This window comes from Gossypium hirsutum, chromosome A01 (assembly GCF_007990345.1).
Source record: "Gossypium hirsutum isolate 1008001.06 chromosome A01, Gossypium_hirsutum_v2.1, whole genome shotgun sequence".
Taxonomy (NCBI): domain Eukaryota; kingdom Viridiplantae; phylum Streptophyta; class Magnoliopsida; order Malvales; family Malvaceae; genus Gossypium; species Gossypium hirsutum.
In genome coordinates, this window is record NC_053424.1 from 100,856,550 (window position 1) to 100,872,972 (window position 16,423).

Consider the following 16,423-nt stretch of genomic DNA (forward strand, 5'->3'; position numbering starts at 1 on the left):
TTATACCCCTAACCCTTCGGGTACAACTCCTCGAGAATCATGGTCAACACCTCAATTAATACCTTAGAGCACCATTTCTTAGGAGCTAGGCCTAAGCACTACACCTTGAGAAAACCCCTCCCGTACCACCTCTTGGAGCATCAAATGTGTGAACTCCATGCCAAACATCTCGCTTGACCACGATATGAGAGCTTCTCAAAAACCCCTTGGTCCAGGCACATCTGTACATAAACCATGTGAGGGCCTTACTGAACCACCATTTATGACACCAACCGCCAGAAACTAATTTCGTCTAACATGATTGTGTAACAACCCGATTTTTCAGTGGTGTAGAAAAAGGTGATTTCAGAATCCCATTTTCGTAAACTGAGTTTGTATATTTAATATTTACAGAGTTGGTATAAATTTTTATTAAAGTTTGGTTTGGTAATTTGTTTAATTAATTTCTTAATTAGGGTACAAAGACTAAATTGTAAAAGTCTTATCGCTATAGATTTTTAATTGGCCAAAGATTTAGGGACTTAAATTGTAATTAATCAAAGGTCCAAAATGACAATTTAACCATTTTGGAATATGTGTTAGTGGATGATGATGATTTATGCACTAAGGTGGGATTAGTCATTAATTAAGTTAATTAACCTAACTTAATTAAAGCTTAATTATACTATATATACTAAAGTTAGTGGAAGAATCTAAACTTCATCTTCTACCTCTTTCCATCAAGATGAGAAGAAAAACTTAGATTAGGTAAGAATTCTAAGTCATTTTTTTTGTAATTTGTATGTTTTTGAGGTCATAGGAGCTTAATTTAGCTAGCCCATGTACCAATTTGTAAAATTGTTAAAGTTTTTCAAAGTTTCCATTGTTGATATATTGGAGAAATTGGTTAAATTGATAGATTTTAAGCTTAAAACATGAAAAAGGACTAGCTTGTAAAGTTTAATGATTAGTTTTGTTCATAAGGACTAAAGTGAATAAAGTATAAAATTGATATAAAATTCTGGTAATAATAGATAATAGAGGGTCTATAATGAATTTAATTGAGGTCAGTTTTCAAGTTGAAGCTCAAAATTTAAAGTTATGGTTATTTCGGTTTAAGAGACTAAATTAAATAAATGTAAAACTTTAGGGGTATCAAAAATGAAATTTCCTAGGTTTATTCATGTCATGATACAATGTATAAATGTTTAATATTGATGAATTGAATGGAATGATTAAATGGATCGAGAATTGGATCAAATTGAGGATAATCGGGGAAAAGAAAAAGTTGTATATTAGTCCTTAAAGTTTCAGCTTGTTTGGTGTTTTAAGCAGGTAAGTTCATATGAAACTTACTACTTTATTTTATACTATGTTGAATTTTGTTCTATTACATTTATGTGTTAGTTGGAAGTGAATTAGTGAATTTGGCACTGGATCGAAATGGATTGAATTGTAAATTCATGTGAATATTGGTTATATGGAAACAAAACTGGAGGTACATGAGATGGTTGACTGAATATATGTCTCATAATGAGAAATGAAATTGTGTACAGGAATTAATAATGTCAGTTATATAGAAACGATGCCTGAGTGAACTTAGTAAATGGTTAGGATATGTATGGCAAGCCATTAGGGTTATACGCGTGATTAATTTGGGATTTTACATGTTATTACGAGATCTAGAATTTGTTGCAAATTCTCGAATTATATGTATCGTAGGTTTAGCCCGGATGGGTAACCTCAATATAATGTCAACTTGTGTGAGCAATTCTGTTAAAATGTTAGCTTGTGTAAGCAACCCTAAAATACTGTCTGCTTGTGTGAGCATTACATTCTCATGTATCCGAGACCATTTTACTATAGTTTCACCCAGCAATGTTCAAATGATTGGAAATGGAATTTAATTCATGAAATGATAATGAAATGGTATTGATGATACTTGATGTTAAATTGTTATATTATTTTATTTTGAATGTTGACGATGCTACTATTCAAGAATGTAACCAACGTATTTGATTTGTGGTGATGTTGCATGTAGAGATATGTCTTATTGTGCCAAGGAAAGTTAAATTGGTAGTCAAATAGAATAATTTTTTATGTTGAAGTGATTAAGGTAAGCTTTTTAGTTTCTATATGAACTTACTAAGCATTTTATATGCTTACCTAGTTGTTTTCCCTTTTCCTTGTAGATCGTTACCTTGCAAAACACATCAAGCTGGATTATCTCGAAGCTCACACTATCCTCTTTGTAGTAGCTTTTTGGTCATCTTGTGTCAAGAATTGTGACATGTATATCAATGTTTTGGTATATACCTTAGTGTCTAAGATGTCTTGATGAGTTTTGGTAACTTTTGATGAATATGGTGCATATGATGATTTTGAATGTTGTTCATGACAAATGGTTTGGTTAATGCATGAATTAGCAATGTTTGATGTTTTTGGGAAGTAGATATATGAAGCTTTTCAACTTAGTATGTTATATTGGTAAGATGAGGTAAGTTGAATGGCTAAAATGATGCCTAGTTAAAATGGTAAGTTTGATTTATATGTTTGAGATATGTATTGGTTGATTTAATTCATGTTTAAGGGCTAACAGTCTTTAGGTTGTAAAATGAACATATGTGTTTGAAATTATGGTGAAATGGTATGTTTGAATATGACATAACATAGGTAAATATAGGTGTTTGAAAGATTTGGTTGGTATTGGTTTATGGTATTGAAATGTTTAATCGTAATTGAAGAATTGATATTAGAAGTTGACATGGAGTTGAAATTGTATGTTTTAACCTAGTTGGTATGTTTTAGGTAAGTTTTAAGTAATTTGGAAATGGTATGTAATGCACTTATTGAATGATTATAGTTGGAGTTATAAAATAGGTAGCAAATGGTACATTTTTAACAAAAATAGGGTCTTTATCCTGATTAGCATCTTTCCTTATTGCAATGTTGAGTGGCCTGACGTCATAATGTGACATAATGTTTTGGAAATGTCACGATGTGGAAGAGATGACGTCACGATGTTGGCCTTGAACTTTTAAGACTTTACAATTTGGTCATGTTTCGTGCTCGAGTTGGCAAAAAAGCTTTCGTAAGCGCGGTTAAGACTCAAAATGGATTGTTTAATCTAGAATGTGAATTGCACATGTGAATGATTAGTTTACCATGAATTTGACTGTAGTTGCTCCGTCAATGAATGTAACAACCTTTACCTTAAATTTGACGATCGGGTTAGGCAAGGGGTGTTACATTTAATGGTATCAAAGTTACGATTTAGTCAATTCTAGGATTAAGCATAGCGTGTGTTGAGCTTGCAACTACATGCCACAGTAACCTGTGGTAGTGTAATGCCTTCTGATCCGAATTGACTCTGTTTTCTTATATAGATAAATCATGTTGATTGAATCCAATTGAGCTGTATATGATGAAGTTGAAAGTAATATTCCCGCTTCCAAACAGGGAGCTACCCATAGTTTGCTCGTTTCACAAGGGCTAGGGGGTGAGACAAAATATTCCTTCTTTCAAATGATGAACTAGTGGTTCACTCATTTTGTGGGAGCTTCTCTTTTAGCTCCATAGCCTCAAATGCACCCTCTTCTTCGAGTAGTGCCTCCCGTGGCACCCCCTCGTCCTCAAGGTCCTAATCTGATGCTTGTAAGTCATCCTCTGATGAATTATTGTGTACTTCAATGTGGAAGAGTTTAAAGGCAAGAAAGAGGACGATCCTGCAAAAGTCGAGTATTGGCTAGAAAATACCTTGAGAGTTCTTGATGAATTATTGTGTACTCCGGAAGACTACTTGAAATGTGTCGTGTCTTTGCTTAAAGAGGAAGCCTATCAGTAGTGGGTAACTCTAACGTCAATAACTCCAAAAGATCAAGTGAACCGAGAATTCTTCCAGATTGAGTTTTAAAATAAATATATCAGCCAATTATATCTAGAAAATAGGAAAAGAGAGTTTATGGAACTGAGATAGGGGAACATGACAATGATTGAATATGAGCAAGAATTTTTTTGTGTAATAGCTTGTTTTCAGTGAAGTCAGAACAGTGGTTTTGGGACCACAAATCTGATGTGAAAATATTTATTTTATTATTATTTTAATATCTTTGGTGTGTTAGTAGGCTCGTATTAAAATTTCATTATGAAATTTTGACGTTTGCATGCTTAATAAAGTAAAAAGGACTAAATTGTAAAAGGTACAAAAGTAGATTTCTATTAGTTAAAGGTATCAAATAGCTATGAAACTTTAAAGTGAAAGGACTTAGATGGTATTAAACCCTTTGTGTGGTTTGTAACACCCCTATACGTTGTTCGACCCAAGGAACCTAATATAGGAATATTGCATTTGGTGCCAAAGTGATTTTGGCTAATCACTAATATATTTGAACATTTAAAAAAAAAGGTTTTTATAACTTATATTTTAGTCCCTACTACTTGGAACACACTTGATCTTCCTAAGTACATGCCATTCTATTCAAAATTTTGAAACATACCCTCTTGGCACTTGGAGATGTGATGAGATGGATGCTCACAACCTCAATTACAACTCTTCAAAATCACTATACCTAATCTGCACATGGAAAACAAAACCATTCGCTGAGTAAAAACTCAGTGGTATTTTCATAATCCGAATATTTAAAGACAAGATAATATAATAGGCATAATTAAATTATATGGACATATTATATCTAGTGTCATAACTATCAATTTTCATTTATTAAACAATATCCTAATTTACACAATTGCTATATAAATGGTTACACATATCAAACCATATTTATTCGTACAATGGCATCAGTCATGCAATACTCAATTCATGTATACATCATTTCATACCATACTCAATTCATGAATATATAATTCATATATTCCATGTATTGCCAACATATCTCACATTCTATTTTCAATTTACTATTTCACTTCTATTTCTCATACCATGCCATTTCAATATCAATTATAAAAATTTATTATTCATTTACCCCTATTAACACGACTCAGACTCGGACAAATACACAGATCCAACCAAAACACACTAGTTTGACACCCAGTGCCTCATCAGATAATTCGAAGTAGTAACTTGGCACCCAGTATCTCATCGAATAAATCTGAAGTAGTAAATTGACACCTAGTGTCTCATCGATTAAACCGAAGTAAATTGACACCCTGTGCCTCATCGACTTGAAGTTAAAGAAATCCTGAACTCTTCCAATCCTATGGCGTGCAATCTATATCCGACTAAGCCCGATGCAGTTAATAGGGTTCCAATTCACTTTTCAAATACAACTAATATTCATTTCAATTCAAATAATCAATATATTCAATATATATACCAATTCAATCCATTCAATCAACTTAAATTCAATTCAATGACAAAGTGTTAAATACTCACCTCAACACTTACCATATGCATTAAATAAAAAATACAACAATAAATAACTAAGTTCGGATTATAGAAATATAAACAAAAAATTTTGAGCTATTCGATGCCAACTTTATCTTTCCTTTTTTCAGTCGAGGATTTTGGTACGAAGTTAGCTACGTAATTAAAACAATTAAAATTCATCAATACAACACAATTTAATTTCATATTAAAAATTTCAATTTTTACTCAATATTTTCCTAAATTCAAATTTAGTCCCTAAACCGAGACTAATTTTATTTCTTCACAATTAATCTTATATTTTCATAAAAATTTCACTTTAAACTAAATTTAACTCCCTATTTTTACTTAAATTCCTAAATTTTGAATTTTTCACAATTTAGTCCTTATTACTGAAAATTTACAATTTATTCTACAATTTAATCTTTTTTCATTTCTAACTTAAAAATCTATCAATTTAATCCCTAATACTAAAATTATTCAACATTAAAAACACTTAAAAACTTAATAATTTCTAAAATTTTGACTTGGATCGGGTAGTATTTAACACCGTAATTCCAAAATCATAAAGATTACAAGAAAAAGGGACTAAATTGACTAACCAATTGAACTTTGAACAATTGAAGCCCTTAAGGCCGTGGCTTTCTTTCTTTTTTCCTTTTTCTTTTTCTTTCTTTCTTTCCTGTTTCGTTTTGCTTTATTTTTTTTTCTATTTTTTTCTTTTATTTATTTATTTTATTATTATATAATATATTATGCATACTTAAATATTAAGGTTTTATATTATAATATATAATACATTTATAAATATCTATCTTATGCCGCCTCATTTATAAGCCATGGCATAATTGCTTCTTTGGTCCCTTTAATTTTTGTTTAATCTATAATTCAACTTTCACTCTTTATGCAATTTAGTCCTTATACCTAATTACTCATGCAAATTCACCTAACCCAAACCTAATTAACCACACAACTAGCTTTGTAAATATTTTTAATAAATATTTACGAGTCTGATTTACGGTAATGGAGTCTCGAAAATGCACTTTCCAACACTTGTGATTATCGGGTCATTACATGGTTAGTGGGCATACATGGCATGGTCTTATTGAAATTTCATAAGATTTTAAAGGTTAATAAGGTAAATAAGTAAATAAACTTAAAACAAAAATGAATAAAACAAAGTATCATCTTTATTTTTTTTTAACCAAAACCGATTTTTGAGGAAGAAGACTTCCATGGATGAATGCTCCATTCGGCCAAGCTAAATTTGTTTGCATGTAAGTGAAATTTGTTCCATTTTTAATGATTTTTATGTTTTTGAAGTCGTTGTAGCTTAATCTAGCTAGCCCAGAGGCTAATTTGCAAAATTGTTAAAGGATTAGGGTTTTTGCATGAATTTTTTTGTGTTATTTTTAAAGTTTGATAGAAGAAAATAAATCTTTATTGCTAAATAAATAGCTTTTGTAAAGTGATTTTTGATGAAATTATCATTTAAGGACCTATTTGTAAAAGTAGTTAAATATCATGAAAAATTTGAATTGATGATTTATGTGGGTTGATATGAGTCCTTAGGTAAACTGACTAGCATGAAATTTGGATGAAATTGCATAAATTTCCGTTTATGAGCTTAAGGACTAAATTGTAAATAAGTTAAAATGTTAAGGGTAAAATTATAATTATGCATAAATGTGAATTTTTGATTGAATTGAATAATTGAGATTGATTGAAACACTTAATTGAATATAATTATTTATTTAGATCAAGATAAATCTCAACCAGATATAAACTGAGGAAAAACAAAGATCACGGATTAGCTCGATCATACTTCTACACTCTAGTTGTCAAAGTAAGTTCATAGTATTTAAATGAGAAATTGAATTTCTATTTTTATTTTCACATTATAGTTATGTACCTCAATGCCTATATTTAATTATTCCCTGAATTGCACATACGTGCCCTTATTTGTACTTCGATACCCCTGAATTGTACATACGTGCCCCTGTTTGTACTTCGGTACCCCTGAATGACACATTCGTGCCATTGTTTACACTTGGGTAACTTAAAATTGATTAAATTATGTGTTTTACTAAATTGATGTTAAGCTAAAATATATGCCATGTTCTTACTAAGCTCTTTGAGCTTATATGTTTTTGTGCATTATTTTGTAGATCGTTATTGTTGACTTTTGACGGATTGAATCTACGACTCACACTATCCATTAGTGTTGGTAGTTCTTGTTCTCCTTAGGGTCATGGCATGTATATGTGGCTATATAGGTTGTTCTGGTACATTAGGAAAAAAAATAATAAACTAAAATGTTAGGTACTTTATTAAGATTGTAAATAGGTATCTTCTAAGTACAATTAGAAATGTATGGAATTGATCACTTGTGGTTTATTTTGGCTTGTGAATGAATGAAGTGTTATGCTAGAAATGCATCAAAGTTTACATGTTTTAGTTGTTAATGTTGGATATAATTGTCGTGTCTATGAATGGCATATTGGTTGGTTGTTTTTAAGATATTGGTATGGTATGTCATGTTATGTTGTTTGTAATCTCAATTGTGACATGCTTTAAGATGTTATTGAATTAGTTGTGTATGTTTTAATTATGGTAATGAATATGTTTAGGTAAGGTAATTTTAATTGTGATTGAGGTGCCTATAAGGCATATTGGTTGAATGGATTTTTGGATCATTTGAATTGGTTAATTTAAGCATGTTTTGGTATGTTTTAGTGCCTTGATCATATGTGTACATAGCTTGTAGGTTCTTGTGGGAGTGGGTGAGAGAAATGGCTTGATTTTGGCCAATTTCTTGTCCACATGGCCAAAGACACAGGCGTGTGTCTCAACCGTGTGTGACACACGTCCATGCGACACAACCATGTGTCCCTTGTAGGTTTTTAAGGCATTCAAGTCAGGTAGTACATGGCCTGGCACACGGCCTGGCACACGGGCGTGTAAGGCCATTATGAAAGTTACACGGTTTGGCACATGGGCGTGTGGCTTGGCCATGTGACTAAAGTTAGAGAGTTACATAGGCACGAACACAGGCTGGGACACGATTGTGTGTCCCTATTTCGAATGTTACACGGCCTGAGACATGGGCGTGCGTCTCAGCCGTGTGAGTCACACGGCTTGGCCGCACAGCTGTGTGACCTCTACAGCTTGAATTTTTCTAACTATTTCCTAAAGGTTTCATATGTTTTCGATTTAGTCCTAAATAATTAAGTGTTTCTAAGGCCTTGAGGGCTCGAACAAAGGACGATATGCATGTGTTTGAATGGATTATTCTAAGATTTATGAAATGCTTGAAAATGAATGATTTTAAGTTATGTTTTTATGGTAATGCTCTATAACCCTATTCCAACGATGGATATAGGTTAGGGGTGTTACAGTCCGTCTTAGCAAGTATGCCAGAGAGCTTGTTTATACCGAAGCTAAAATGTGTACTCGTTTTGAGTAGGGATTGAATGAAGACATTCGTATGCTTGAGGGATTAATAGAATTGAAAGAGTTTGTTGTTTTATTTGAAAGGGCTAAAAAATGGAGGACATGCGAAATGGGAAAAAGTAAGAAAAATCTAATATAAGAGATTTTGAAAAGCGAAGTAAGGCCAGATCTTTCCCTACTCAATCTATAACACCTCTAACCTGTATCCGTCATTAAAACAGGGTTTTAGAGCATTACCGTAACTTCCAGAACATTTTACAAATAATTTATGTAAATTACTTTCATTAACTGAGATCATTTAAATTATCCCTTAATGGACCCTCAAGGCCCAATACGAGCATTAGAATCGAGTCCGGATTTAATCGGGAACTTTAAGAATTTTTTGTGACATTTCAAAAATTTTCCAAGTTACAGGGCTCACACGCCCGTGTGGTCCAAGTGACACGCCTGTGTGACCCTGGGACACGCCTGTGCTACAGGCCTTGTTTGAACCTGTGTAACTTTCTGACTTGTGCACACGGCCATGCCACATGCCCGTGTGCTAGGCGTGTGGTTAATTAATTCATTTTGAAATTAGGTGTAGGTTTCACACAACCAAGACGCTCACCCCTGTTCTAGGCCATGTAGCACACACGGCTGAGACACACGCTCGTGTCTCTACCCGTATGCTCAATTTTGAGCATTCTAGTTTCTCGAATTTAAGGTGCAGGGTACACACGGCCTAACCACATGCCCATGTACCAGGCCGTGTGTCACACAAGGTCTAGACACACGCATATGTAGACAAAATAAAGCTATTTCTAGCTTCATTTCTCACCCAAAATCTCACCAATGACCTGCACTTAAACTCACATCCAAATACCAACCATTTCAAGCATTCAAATTAAGCTAACTCTATCATTTCACATGACATATCATTACATGCATACATGTTTATAATCTTGCCTTGGCATATTCCATATGTTAGGCATCATTTGAACAACCATTAACATGTATGTAGCTACCATAGAATAAACTTAATACATATATACATATACCAAAACATAATCATCACTAGCCATTCTAATGGCTAGATTACAATAATCATTTACATTTACATGCCAATATAGCCAATCTAACCTATACATTCCATTATAACCATAATTGATTTACAGTATTGTACCAATATGGGCTGATGGATAGTGTGAGTGATCTCCGCCAAGCTTCCAATCCAACGAGCTTTTGATTTACTATAAAACAGGGGAATAAAACTAAGCAAGCATAAAATGCTTAGTAAGTTCTTATAACATGGTATTTAACTTACCATTCATTCTATTTTGAGGTAACTATGTAAGGCATATTCAATCAATTTGCCCTTAAGCCCTACACATATCCTCATTGCCCTTGTTAGTCATATAAACCATAATAACATCACAAAAATATATGGGCTCAACAAAAATAAGGTTTCAATGCACATATGCTTTCCACAACATGTATTCATTTAACATGTATAAATCATCTCTTTATATTACAAGTATAATTTCATAATAGTTCATCTCGAGTTCAAATAATTTCATATCAGAACTTTACCCATATTACTCGGAATATCAACGTCATGATTAGTACCCTTAAGGTGTACAAGTTTAGAATCAAGGATGTACATACTCATCAAATAAATTCCATGTAAAATATCATCATTTCATATTTCCATATATCTATTATCACGTATAGTCATTTTCATGTATTTCAGGCCAATATGTGGAATAACTCATTTCTTATTCATATATTCTCATGTCAAGAACTTTTTACCTGTTGAATTTATCTGAAATATCGATGGATACGCATGTAGTACACTTAAGGTGTACGAATCAGAATCCGTCAATTCATGTCCAATGGTACCCATAGGGTACTACATCAGAGAGTACACTCTCGAGCCACACATGTATACGACAGGATACAAGTCCAGGCTAAATCCTTTTTATGAGATATGCTCTAAAGAGCTTGATTTGGATTACCCATGTAATACCGCTTACTAGTTTCCAGTGCCAGAATAGAGTACGAGGCGCTACCTATCTCAACACATGCAATAAACATTTCTTAGTTATGAAATTTCGCTCCAATTTAAAACTTTTCACAATACATTAATGTCCCTATTATGGGTCTATGAGGCCCCGTACACACTTTGGAATTGATTCAGGACTAATCTGTGCACTCTAGAGAACTTTGTAAAATTTCAAGCAGACAGGGGCACACTCCCATGTGTCTTCTAACATGGCCATCTTGAAGAACCATGTGGCTCACACGGCCTGAACATATCGGGACACGCCTGTGTCCCTAGCCCGTGCAAATGTATTTCTTAATTCTAACCTACAGGGGTTTTCACACGGCTTGGCATACCCTTGTGTCCATGACCCGTGTCCCCCACACGGCCATGACATGCCCGTGTATAAAAACCTTGACATTCTGTTTCTGACGTCAGCAACCCTTTAAGGGCATACGACCATGGTACACGCCCATGTACTAGGCCGTGTCCTCTACACGGCTGAGACACACAGTCATGTCTCCGCCCGTGTGGTTGCTAATGGGTATTCTATTTTGCCAACTTTAGGTGCAAGGGACACACGACCTTACCACACGCGCATGAGGAAAGCTGTGTGTCACACACAGTCTAGACACACACCCGTGTGTCTGCCCGTGTGGACAAAAACAAGGCTATCTACCAAGCCTTTTTGCCTCCCTTACTTGCACTAACCTACACAACATCAAACATAACCAATCCAAGCATAAACACATATAACCAGAATAGCCACAGCCATGAGAATTTTCATCAAATGCATTTAATAATAATCAATATTAGCCAACATTAACGGCCTATACAAAATGAATATCAGATCCATATGGGCCAACATTGTGGCTAAACTAACATGACACTAAACAAAAGGTCAAGTCCCTATACATGCCATACTCAAAACATTTAAACTAGCTATACCAAAAGCTTTAGATGATAGTGTGATCGATGCCTCCGATACCCCTTGATTCCTGATGCTAACTTGGCGGAACCATACGAAAATGGAAAAGAGAGGGAGTAAGCATAATGCTTAGTAAGTTGTGTATAAATAAGTAACAACATCAACCATGCATACTTAAACACATAGCATATTATAAATCAACACAACATTCTTGAGTGAATAAAAGTAGATAACACTACCTACTTATATATCACAAGTATAAGTCAAAGATTACAAAATCATCCCAAATTCATTTTCATAGATAGAACTTACTCATGTTATTCTTACCATTAAGGCATCCTAACTAGACTCATATATCTTAGGTTTTGAATAAGAACCTGTACCACTCACAACATGATTATATCATTCCATATCTTTATCATAAGCTTTAATATAACTCGTGAAACCATTTGGAATACTAAAGGATATCCGATAAGCATTACACGATAGGGTAAATTGCTGATGCCCTATCCCAGACATGGTCTTACATTGGCTCACATATCGAGGTCGATGCCATGTCTTAGACATGGTCTTACACTAGCTCTCATAATGTGGCTGATGCCATGTCCCAAACATGGTCTTACACTGGTTCTCATATCACCCAAATGTCATGGCATGGATATCCAATCTATTCCTAGGTTCAACTGGGAATTTACCACATTAATTTCCTCATGCATTATTCATGACTATATTCAACCATATTATGCAAAATCTGTGACATCCCGAATTAGGGCCTAGTAAGAATAGTGGTTTTGAGACAAAAAATCCAAGATAGAAGTAATTATTTTATAATCATTATGAGATCTATGATATGAATGCATACTTGTGTGAAAGTTTCATGAAGAAATTCTATACATAAAATGTCTAATTTAATTTTAAGGGACCAAATTGAATAAAATGAAAAACTTGCATTCTTGAAGCTTTAAGCATGAAATTGCTTTATATTATGAATTAGAGGGTCTTAATTAACAATTTGACCAATTTCTACAATTTTGGACAAAAATGGACATGCATAGGAAAAAATTTGAAAGAAAAACCCTAAGGGCATTTTGGTCATTAAATGAAATAAAAAGGGAAAAATCAAGTGAAAATGTTGTCCATCTTCCTCCTTAGCTGCCAAAATTTGTGGAGAACCATAGCTAGGGTTTTTAAAGTTTTCAAGCTTGGGGGTAAGTCCGTTCTAGCCCCGTTTTTAATGTTCTTTATATTTTTGAAATCCTCATAACATGATATACGCGTTTCTAACCATATTTTAAGCTAGGGTTCATGTTGGAATTTTGACCCATGTATGAGAAGTTTGTGTTTTGATGTTTAATGGAAGAATATGATAGTTTGATATGTGTTCAACATCTTTTACTAGGTGATTTTGCATGAAAACACCTTAAAGAGACCATTTTGTAAAAGATGTAAAATAAGTGATAAAAATCTGATTTTGATGAAAATATGGGTTGTTATGAGTACAAGGAAAATTTGGCTAGGCTTGGGTAACAAAGAAAATGCATGCATTTCATTTTACGAGCCTAGGGACTAAATAAAAAATAAGTGAAAAGTTAGGGGTAAAAAAGTAATTTTACCAAAGCATGAATTATGGATTGATTTGAATAATTGATTAATAAACAAGTTAAATTTGGCATTATAGATCAAGAAAAAAATGTAAATCGGGTCTTGATCGAGGAAAGAATAAAGTATACGACGATTAGGCTCGATTACCATCATTTTGTACCGAGGTAAGTGCATATGCAAATAATGTAGTGTGTAACATGTTTTTAATGTTTTGATATTATGTGATAAATGTTTTCTTATTATTATGAGTTACATACTTATTGGTTGTTATGAAAAATGATAATTGGCTGTTACATACGACATCACGAGCAAGTACGACAAAGTATGCCTTGTGCAAGTGAGGAAAATCCCGTTTGAACTTTAGGAATAGTCTAGGATACAAGTGACATGTCACTAGGAATTTAGAAATCTGAACTCGTTTAGTTGGTTCGGGTTCGTGATATGTATGAGGCATCTGAGCTTGTTGAGTTGATCTGAGTTCATTATGGATGCGAGCATCCGAGCTTGTTAAGTTGGTTCGAGTTCATTATGGACGTGATACATGTACTTGGGTTCCGGGAAATGGTCCTGTATGTCCTACCAGTGGGTAGGTAATCCTTGAGTTGGTCAGATACCTGATAGCTTGTGTGAGCAGCCCGTATAGCTACACCGTGACCAATAGCTTTTGTGAGCAAGCCCGTGAGTAGCTCCTTTGCGAGTGTTACATGTTATAAGGTAGCTTCGGCTACTTATGTATATGTGGCACTTATGTGCAAATTATTTACGTATCCAATAGTATTCTGAGTGTTCAACGAGTAATGCAATGGATGTGATGAAAGTCCCGAGGAGGACATGTTAAAGAGGTATGGTTATTTGTTATGCTACGATGAATACAGGTATGTACCCTAAACCTATGAATAATGCCTTGGTAAAGAATGATTTGTGATGAGAGAGCATATGTGTACATAGATAAGTAAGTCAAAAGGTTTAAGTGATGAATAATCTTTATGTATATGTTACTATGTCCTTGCATGTTGATTGCTTACTACCATTTCATATTATTTGCATGTGGACTTACTAATCTTTAGTGCTTACCCCCTTTCCTTTCCATCATTTGTAGTTTCGCCAAGCTAGCTCGGGGATCGGAAGCTATTGGAGTGTTCGATCATATTATCAAAAGATTATTGGGTATAGTGAAAATGTTATTTTGTATATGGCATGTATAGGGGACTTGGTTATTTTCTGATATGTGTCATGCTATTTGGCCAAATTGTGAAGGCCTATGATGTTGATGATTCATTTTGTAATGACCATGTGATATGGCTTACATTTGATCATTGGTTTGTAATCTAATTACCCATGCATGCATGTGTTAGTGCCTTGGTGATGTGATATGTTATTGCTTGGTGATTGTATGATAAAGTATGGATTAGATGCTAAAAGATAAGGGATGACTTAATGGTTTAAAATGACTGTTGTCATGAATGCATAATTTGACATTATGGTAACAAGTTTGATAATGGATGAAATTGGTGTGGAATGCTTCTAAATGGTGTAACAAATGAATATGCAATAGGATGACATTATGAAGATGTGAGAGTACCATAGTGTTGAATATTTGAGTGTCTAAATATGTCATATTGAATTCTATGAAATATGTTTGAATTTATGAATGATTGAGGGTGACAATTGGCTTGGAAATAGCCTTTAAATGGTCCACACGGGTAGACACACGGGCATGTGTCTAGACCGTAAGTGACACACGGTCTACCTCACGGGCGTGTTGAATGGCCGTGTGTCCCCTGCACCTTAATTTTGCAAGTTAGTATGCTTAATAGTAAACACACGGGCATGTCTCTTGGCCGTGTGAGGGACACGGCCTACCCACATGGGTGTGTACTTTGGCTGTGTGAAGTCTGCACCTTTTTATGAAAAATTCATTTAATTTTAATCGATCACACGGTCTAGCCACACGGTCGTGTGACCCTAAATTGATGCTGACATCATAGTCAGAGAGTTACATGGCTGGAGGACACGGGCGTGTCTAGATGACACGGGCGTGTGGCTCTGTATTAGGGAAAATTTTCCAAACTTTTCTAAAGCCTTCGATTTAGTCCCGAATCCCTTCCGATGGCATATCAGGGACAAATTGTGTATGTATGAATGAATTTGTTTTAAAGAAAAAATTTATAGCCCGATTTTTCCATGAATGACTGTGTATGTATTCAGTAATGCCTCGTATCCTATCCCGGCCTCGGGTACGGGTAAGAGGTGTTACAAAATCAGTCATTCAACACATAATAACGATAAAGTTGCCTTACTTACGTACAACTTACCTCGGTATACAAAAAGTGGACGACTAGTTGGATTTAGTCTACTAGCTTGGCCTTCCCCCAGTCTATATCCGGATTTCATATTTCTTGATCTAAAATTATAAAAATTCACTAATTTAATCATCATATTAATCAATGCGTTTCATAATTCATATTTTGGTAAAATGACCTTTTTGCCCTTTGACTTTCACAAAATTACAAATTTTACCTCTAGGCTCGTAAATTAATTTTTATCGAATTTCCACATTAACCAAGCCTAGTCGAAACCACTTTAAGCCTATAGTATCTCACAATTTCAATTATTTCACACATTTACCACATAATTTATAACTTATGCAAAATGGTCCTTAGTTAGGGTTTTCATGAAAACTACTACACAAAAGTTGTCTATTTAACAACCATAACTCATTTTCTTCTATAAAATTTTAGCAACCAACATGACCCCTCTCATGGTAAAATCCTAGACTCTCAACCATTTTGCAAAATAGTCCTCCCGTTAGTTAGCTTATGCTACAAGGGTCTCAAAAGTACAAAAATTATCAAGAAAAGTCATCAAAATCACTTACTTATGAGAGAACTAAATGGCTGAAAGTTTCAAGCTTCAAAGACCCCTTTCTTGCTTGAAATTTCGGTGGTGAAGAGAAGAAAATGAAAAAGATGATAGCTAGCCTTTAGGTTTATTATTTATTTATTAATTAAGTCACTTACCTTTTGACCATTCCATGAATTAAGGCTCCATGTCCAAC